The sequence below is a fragment of the Trichechus manatus genome, unplaced genomic scaffold, assembly GCF_000243295.1.
Source record: "Trichechus manatus latirostris isolate Lorelei unplaced genomic scaffold, TriManLat1.0 scaffold00103, whole genome shotgun sequence".
Classification (NCBI taxonomy): domain Eukaryota; kingdom Metazoa; phylum Chordata; class Mammalia; order Sirenia; family Trichechidae; genus Trichechus; species Trichechus manatus.
The window spans coordinates 1,053,147-1,062,051 of record NW_004444039.1 but is presented as its reverse complement, the minus strand read 5'-3'; positions in this window follow the sequence as shown (position 1 = coordinate 1,062,051).

The following is an 8,905-nucleotide window of genomic DNA, read 5'->3' as shown; positions in this document are numbered from 1 at the left end:
TACAAGTTCATTCTATACTCTCCCCTTTCCTTATTTGTAATTTTTTTTCTCCATGAGTGAAAAACCTGGTTCTCATTATCCACAATGTATGTACTTACTTGTTCAACCCTAGTATAAACACAAATATTAACTCTAGACTTTTTAAGTTAGAAAAACCACTGGATAGTATTTGGTATAATTTCCTCATTTTACAAATGAGAAAATCCTGGCCCACAGTGTTTAAGTTGTCAAAGGGAAGAAACAAATTACTAGAAGAAAATAATCACAAATGTCAGGATTTTAAATTTTCACATTGTGTGTATTTCATGGGAGGATTTAGAAAGAACAGAAAGTGTAATGTCAAGTCACTGCTAAGGAGAGACAGGAAGTTTCTGAGACGTTAACTCGGTTTTTCTCTCTATTGCTGTCCTAGTGAGACCATCTGACTAAAAACAAAGTGTTCAGCCAGTATGGCTTGTGTATATAATATGGCCAAAGGCCAGAAAAATTGGACACAGTATTCATGTGGTGTTAAGACAGCCTCCAGAAGATGGAAGAACCAAGTATTTCATTCCCATGTCTAATTTCCCCAATTATGGACACGGTCAAATCCTTAGAGGTCCTTAAAGTTTATAGATCTCATTACATGAAGTAGAAGTAAAGGAAGGCTTTTATTTCTTCTTCCTCTCATAAATATCATCAACATCTTGTCTCTTGTGACTCTTGTCAGTCACAGGAACTGAAATTACTAAGACTGAGACTAACAGAGTATTAGGGCTCTTGGAAACTCTGAGACAAGCCACGTACATTTAATCTCTGAGCCTGAAAATTGAAAATTACATTTGAAAACTCGACTGTTAATCCCCTGCTGTGTATTGACTCTTCTCTGCTATGGAAACTTGGGTTCCCAGTTTCAGTGCTTCAGAATCCTGGGTGTCTTTCATGTGGCCCACTGCTGGACTGGAGAGGGGGTGGGGTTTCCACTCTGATTGCCAAGGTTACAGTCAGAAAAGATGGGCCCCCAGCACCTGGGGATTGAAATGCAGCGTTTCTTTTTCTGTAAAACAATGTTACATGTTTTACATTAATGTCGTACAGGCTAAGGCCTGTTAGTAACAGTGTATGTATGTTGCAGGTGAAAAGATTCTATAGGCTCTTTTTGGAGTCCTTGGGTGGTACAAAGGGCTAATGCACTTGGTTACTAACCAAAAGGTTGGAGGTTCGAGTTCACCCAGAGGCACCTTGGAAGAAAGTCCTGGCAATCTACTTCTGAAAAATCAGCCACTGAAAACCCTCTGGAGCACAGTTCTACTCTGACACACATGGGGTCACCATGGGTGGGAGTTGACGCAACGGCAGCTGGTAGTGGTGGAAATGACAGCCTCATTTGGTAACCTAACTCGCACATATACTGTTGACTGCATGGGAAAATGTTTCCAAGCAATCAACTTACCCATTTAATTTGGGGATTCAACTCATTCTTAAATTGGTGACAGCCTGTTGAGCTTTAGTGTCTAGAGTAGGATCGAATTTATGATAATTATACTTTAACTTCTAAATCTTAGTTCATACTCTTGAGATATTTCAGCCTTGCCTTGGCTAGAACAAGACAAAAGAAATGGCAACACGAGTCTTTGCCTTGTGCTATAATGAACTCTGCGAAGCTGGTGAACAGACCCTGGTTTCACCCTCTGGGAGAGAAGAACACAGCCTACCTGAGTGAAGTTAAAAATGTTCAGGCTCACGCATCTACACAAATCTAATCTCACAAATCTATGTTCTTTTCAAAGTGAAGAGGTGCAGCTACTTCTTCCTGTTTCAGAACTTTGTGGCTGCTCTTTTGAGACTTTTTTTCTCCTTCCATTTGCACTTTATATACATAATTTGAATTCATGTTGTCTATAATCAAATATTTAAACGGGGACCAGTCCATAGAATGATGGCAACCAAGACCACATTCTGGGGACATGAGTTACTTACAAACTATTCTCCTATTCAGGAAATTTATGGACATTAAAATTAGAGATGTGGGAAATGTACCCTTGCCTTGTGTGATTTAAGGAACTGGAAATTCTTTCTGAGTTGTTCGATTGAAAAGGTCATCTATAAAATTCCCATCTCACAAAACGTTGAAGAGTTTATTGCTTAAATCATCATAAAATAAAAATTCTTACCGCGGAATAAGTAGCAGCCTTCAGCTTGCCCAAGAGATTTACAATAAATCTTTTGCAAAAAGATATATATTAATTTTTCATGGTTGGATTGCATTGAACCCTTTTTTCTATTTATCAAAGGCAAACACGTTTCTTAGAAACATTGCTTTTCTTACTTTTTAATCCAATAAAGTCAAAATGTTAACAAAAGAAACAAGTTTGAGACAAAAACAGATACCATTATTTGGAAGAATACCCCAGAGGAACTGTGAAGGTTGGTGAAGACCGACTCAGACACACAGTGCAACAATAATAAAGCATGAACAGAAAATTATCCTTCAGATAGATTACGTTTTTATGTGTTTTCCCTTTTCAAAATTGTCACATTGAGAAAGTTTCTCTTTAAATTTATAGAGGCTCAGACTGCTCAAATTGTTCCCTGAACTCACATTAACATCAGTGGGCCTCACGGTGAGAAAAGAATGCTCTCCAGAGGATGTCTAAATGACGTCCCGAAATGGATCCTATAAATTTTACTACATTACTAATCTTCTCATTTTGGATCCCTTTCACATTTGAAATAAGTTCAGTTACGGTGAAAACATTTGTAAAAACAGTCTACCTGCCAACGGTCAGCAGAAAAACCAGTTGCTTTGGAGTCATTTCCGACTCATGGCAACCCTGTGTGTGACGGAGTACAACTGTGCTCCATAGGGTTTCGATGGCTGATTTTTCGGAAGTAGATTCCCAGGCCTTTCTTCCAAGGCACCTCTGGGTGGATTTGAACCTCCAACCTTCAGTTAGTAGCCAAGTGCTTAACTATTTTCACCACCCAGGGGCTCCAGGATTCCACTGTTGATAAAACTACACACTATTGATAGGAAATATGAAATATGGCTATCAAAACTACTTAGGAATTTAACTCAATATCTAGAGAGAATTGAATGTCACCATTTTTCATTTGGATCAAGACTTGAGGTCTTACATTGCTGGTTTCCTAAAAGACATCTGGTTCTTGAATTTGGCTGCTTATTTTTCTTTAATCACTGTATTATTTAGTAGGCATCTTTAATCTATTAGCATAATTACATGACAAATTTCAGCTGTGTTTAGGAAAACTGAAGTGAAAAAGGAAACTCAGCTGATACAGTTTACTCAGTTATTTCAAAATTTTCAATATTCATACATTCACGGTAAGTACAGACCCTTGAAAGGAGCCCTGGTGGCACAGTGGTTAAGTGCTCAGCTGCTAACTGAAAGGTTGGCAGTTTGAACCCACCAGTGGCTCCACAGGAGAAAGATGCGGCAGTCTGTTTGCATAAAGATTACAGCCTTGGAAACCCTACCCGGCGGTTCTTCTTATCCTGTAGGGTCGCTGTGAGTCAGAATCGACTCGCTGGCAATCGGTTTGATTGGGTTTATATACCCTTGAAAAAACTATACCTGATAGGCCACAGCTATAGCTTTATTTACAATAAATTTCTTGAAAATATTCACTTTGCTGAAATTTATTGAAAATATTCAGGAGGAGAATGTGAATAACATTTTAAATCTTAGAAGGAAAAGGATTTTGATCTAGAAATTAAGATCCTAGGGATGAGATGCCAGAAGAAAATTCTACTGTTTTATCATATGATCTTGTTTAGAAGGTTTCTTAGAAAACTGTTCTCTAACAACGATGAATCCGTGAAACACCTCATAACATGGAGGAATCTGGAAGGCATTATGCTGAGTGAATTTAGTCAGTCACAAAAGGACAAATATTGTATAAGACCACTATTATAAGAACTTAAGAAGAGGTTTAAACACAGAAGAAAACATTCTTTGATGGTTACGAGGGTGAGGAGGGAGGGAGATAGTTATTCACTAACTAGATACTAGACAAGAATTATCTTAGGTGAAGGGAAGGAAGGCACACACTACAGGGGAAATGAGCACAGCTGGACTAAACCAAAGCTAAGAAGTTTCCTGAATACAACCAAACACTTCGAGGGACAGAGTAGCAGGGGTGGAGTTCTGGGGACCTTACTTTCAGGGTACACCTTGGTCAATTGGCATAACAAGGCTTATTAAGAAAATGTTCTGCATCCTACTTTGGTGAGTGGTGGCTGGGGTCTTCAAAACTAGCGAGCAGCCATCTAAGACGTATCAATTGGTCCCTACCCACCTGGAGTAAAGGAGGATGAAGAACACCAAAGTCACAAGGAAAGCATTAGCCCAAAAGACGGAAAGGGCCACATAAACTGCGGACTGCAACAACCTGAGTGAGACCAGAAGAACTAAATGGTGCCTGGCTACCACCAATGACTCCCTGATGGGGAACACAACCGGCAGTCCCTGTTGGAGCTGGAGAAAAGTGGGATGCAGAACTCAAATTTTAGTGAAAAGACCAGACTTAATGGTTTGACTGAGACTGGAGGAACCCCAGAGACCATGGCCCCTGGACTCTCTGTCAACCCAGCACTCAAAGCATTCCTGAGGCCAACTCTTCAGTCAAAGATTAGACTGGACTATGGGACATAAAATGATAGTTGTGAAGAGTGTGCTTCTTAGCTCAAGTAGATACATGAGACTAAACGGGCAGCTCCTGTCCAGAGGTGAGATGAGAAGGCAGAGAGGGTCAGGAGCTGGTTGAATGGACACAGGAAATCCAGGGTAGAAAGAAAAAGTGTGCTGTCACAGTATAGGGAGAGCAACTAGGGTCACATAACAATGCATGTATAAATTTTTGTATGAGAGACTAACATGAATTGTAAACTTTCACTTAAAGTACAATAAAATGAAATTTAAAGAAAAAACAAAATTGTTCTGTAAAATAGACTTAACTGACTGACCCTAATACAATTAATATTAAAAATGACTTGCCAAGATTCTAGCATAATTCAAATAACATTGAACTCAGTATCATAGCTTTTTTCATATTTTAAAACAGTGCCCCCATAACTATGAATGAACATGTGGGGCTAAAATATCTTTGAGAAGTCACTTTTTAATCTGCAGATATATTCTTGGGCGTTCGTGAATTTTCTATGAGCATTAAATTTTATGTGTTTTTATTTTACTGTTAATGTAAAAAAGTGACTATTCAATATCATTTGTCTGACTTTTTTTTAATAACCAAATATCACTCAGTCTTTGCATTTAGGATTTCTTTGGAGCCAAACTGTTCTATCTTGGTTGTTAAAAGCTAATGGAAACTAAACAGAGGCAGTAGATGATGCATTCAGGGCAAACAAATTCCAAGCTATAAAGGACAGTGTCTCGAGAAGTGGGAATAGAAGGCGTCACCACTGATCCGTGGGGGTATAGGCACATGAAATTCAAAAGAACCTGTGAAAAGAGAACCTGAAGACAGGGAAAAAATCTTAGGCAACGACATATCTGATAAACGTCTGATCTCTAAAATATATAGAAAACTTCAACAAAAAGGCAGACAATCCAACCAGAAAATGGGCAAAGGGCATGAATAGACACTTCACCAGAGAGGACATAAAGGGAGCCAACAAATACATGAAAATATGCTCTCCATCATCAGACTTTAGAGAAATGCTAATCAAAACCATGAAGAGATACCATCTCCCCTCTACAAGAATGGCACTAATCAAAAACCGAAAACAATAAATATTGACAAGGTTGTGGTGAGATTGGAACTCCCATACACTGCTGGTGGGAATGTAAAATGGTCCAACCACTATGGAAAACAATACGGTGCTTCCTTAAAAATCTGGAGAGAGAAATACCATATGATCCAGTAATCCCACTTTTAGGACTATATCCTAGAGAAATAAGAGCCGTCGCATGAATAGACATATACACACCCATGTTCATTGTAGCATTGTTCACAATAGCAAAAAGATGGAAACAACCTAAGTGCCCATCAACAGATGAATGGATAAACAAATTATGGTACATACTGTACACACAATGGAATACTATGCAATGATAAAGAACAATGATGAATCTGAAAAACATCTCATAACATAGATGAATCTGAAGGGCATTATGCTGAGTGAAATAAGTCAATCACAAAAGGACAAATACTATATGAGACCACTATTATAAAAACTCAAGAAAAGGTGTACACACTGAAAGAAATAATCTTTGATGGCTATGAGGGATGAGGGAGGGGACAGGAGGGAAGGGGGAACCACTGACTAGATAGTAGACATGTGTTAACTTTGGTGAAGGGAAAAGCAACGCACAGTATAGGAGAAGTCAGTACCACTTGACTAAGGCAAAGGAAGCCACTGAGAGCCAGGAATACCGGATGAATGGAAATGGCGGGGTGGGTGCTGACACATTGCAGGGATTGCAACCAACATCACAGAACAATTTGGGTATAAGTTTTTTGAATGGGAAACGAATAAGCTCTGTAAACTTTCACCTAAAGCACGATAAAATGTTCAAAATAAACAAAAGAACGACGAAAAAGAAACTGGACGGTTTCCGGTTCAAGATGGTGGACAGAGCACACACATTCGTGTCCTTTCTTTGCTGAAAGTCCATTAAAATGACAGTAAAGAATTTCAGTAAAACATTATTCTCAACCTTCAACGACAAAAAGGGCAAGAGAGGCAGCACTGAAGGTTAAAATATTTCAGCAAATTTTGGGACTTGGCTGATGAAGCAAAGCAAAAGAAGCTATAGCATAAAATACATGCAGATTAAGACATTGAGAAGGCTGGGAAAAAGCTGTAGAGCTGAAATTAGGCGACCATTGTGGGTTTGCCTGGGACTGTCCTGGTTTTACCACCGAAAGTCTCACATGTTGAAAAACCTCTGTTTCAGGCAAATTGGGACAGCTGGTCACCCTAGCTGAAAGCATGGGGTGTTCTGTAAAAGTTCATTTATAGATTGATCTGCTTCCCCCATTTCCTCCCTTTGAATCACTGTGCATTAGAAGAGAGGAGAGAAGTATGCTAAGCTGAGCTGATCTCTGAGTATTAGCTGTTTGGATAATTTTAATTGGTTTTATGCCCTTTGCCATTTTATAATTTCTAAAAACTAATTATAAAATATACATTATAATTTAATTTACATAAATAATATAAATATGTTATATATAATTTATTCTCTAAAATACAATTTTTGTTATATCTACTTGTATTATATAAAATACAATAACATGATTCGTGAAATAGTTAGAACATATAAAACTGTCATCACCTTCGAAATCAGGGGAAAAACCCAAACTGTGCCATCAGATAATCATGTTGCTAGTGATTTAACAGAACAGTATGCAAACTGGCAAGCATGTTTTAATTTTATTGATTTTTGTCTTTAATTGCTGTTTTTTCTGGTTTTTATAGACGGACTTGAGATACAAACCTTAGTCATTCATACTTACTTCTATGTCCATACATATTAAAAAAAAAAATAAAAAGAATTTAAGTATATACTAGAGTGTGTAAGGAATTTTTAAATATTGCATAAGCTTGAGAAGTACTACCATACTTTATTTTCCTTATTGGGCAGTCTGACCAAGTAACTCCGTTAGACTGTGTTTCATATGGATTCACAAAAACTTTGGCCCATGTAAAGCTGAACTTCAGCACCCGTGCGTGTGACAGAACACCACATCCTCTACTCCTAACTGGGCTGAATTGCAAGTTTCAGCACAATTCTTTACTAAATAAGCAGGGATTTAAACTGGTTCAAACCAGTTCAGTCATAGCCGACAAAGTGAAACCGGAAGAGACTCGAATTTTTTAAAATTCGGGTGATCTGGAACCATTACTGGAATGGGAAAAATGATGCGTCGAAGCCCTGGAGTGGGAGACTCGGACAAGGCGTAGGGAGCCCTTTCAGGAGCCCAATGCATGAGACTGGATTATTGCCAGGACCGAGGAGAGTAACACACATTCAAAGCGGAGGGTCAGCCGTCATCTTTGAACCAGTCACCACTGTTTCTGACTCTGCGACTCTGGGCAGAAGGCTACTGGCAAGAGATTTGGTTGCTATGCAACGCGTATGCTGCCCTTGTTTTCTAAGAGGGAGATAAAAAGTTTCTAGAAGGGCTTCGACCAGTGGAGGCTTGTGTGTTGTTATGATGCTGAACACGTTTTAGCAGCGCTTCCAGACTAAGACGGACTAGAAAGAAATGCCTGGCAATCTACTTTCAAAAATGAGCCAATGAAAACCCAATGGACCCAGTAGCGTTTTGCCCCACTGTGCATGGGGCCCCTCGGTGGCAGCTAATGATGGCAATAGTCTCCTGACATTGTTCTTATTTTACGTCTCTTAACTTTAATTTGTAATGAAAGATTTGTCCCCCAAAAAAATAATTTTAGGCTAGCAAAATGATGGATGTAATTTTTTAAAGATGTGTTGTTTTGCATTTTTTTATCCCTGAAGTCATAGCACTCCTGCTTATAAAGGGAAATTTAAAAATTAATCCATGAATTGTTTTAGAGTGATGTGGAGACTAGGGTGTTAGAAGAAATGGTGCTTTATTTCCATATTCAACTCTGCCATTGCTCTCTCTGGAAGGATAATCCTGGAGCTGGTCCAGCTGGATTTATCAAAAGCTTATTAACACGGGTAATTGATGTGTTATCTCTGATTGTTTTTCTTTTATTTATTTTCTAGTACCAGCCTCCAGATTCAAAGATTGCATTACCTTGTAGAAGTCTTCTTACACTGCAAGTTTTTCCTACCTCTTTTGTCTATTCTTCCCAAGCACAGGACCAACCACCTCTGTTGTACATGCTTTTCTTCCCCTCGTTTCTAAGACTTGAATGCCAGCAATTAAAAACCCATTATTCACTGTCCCC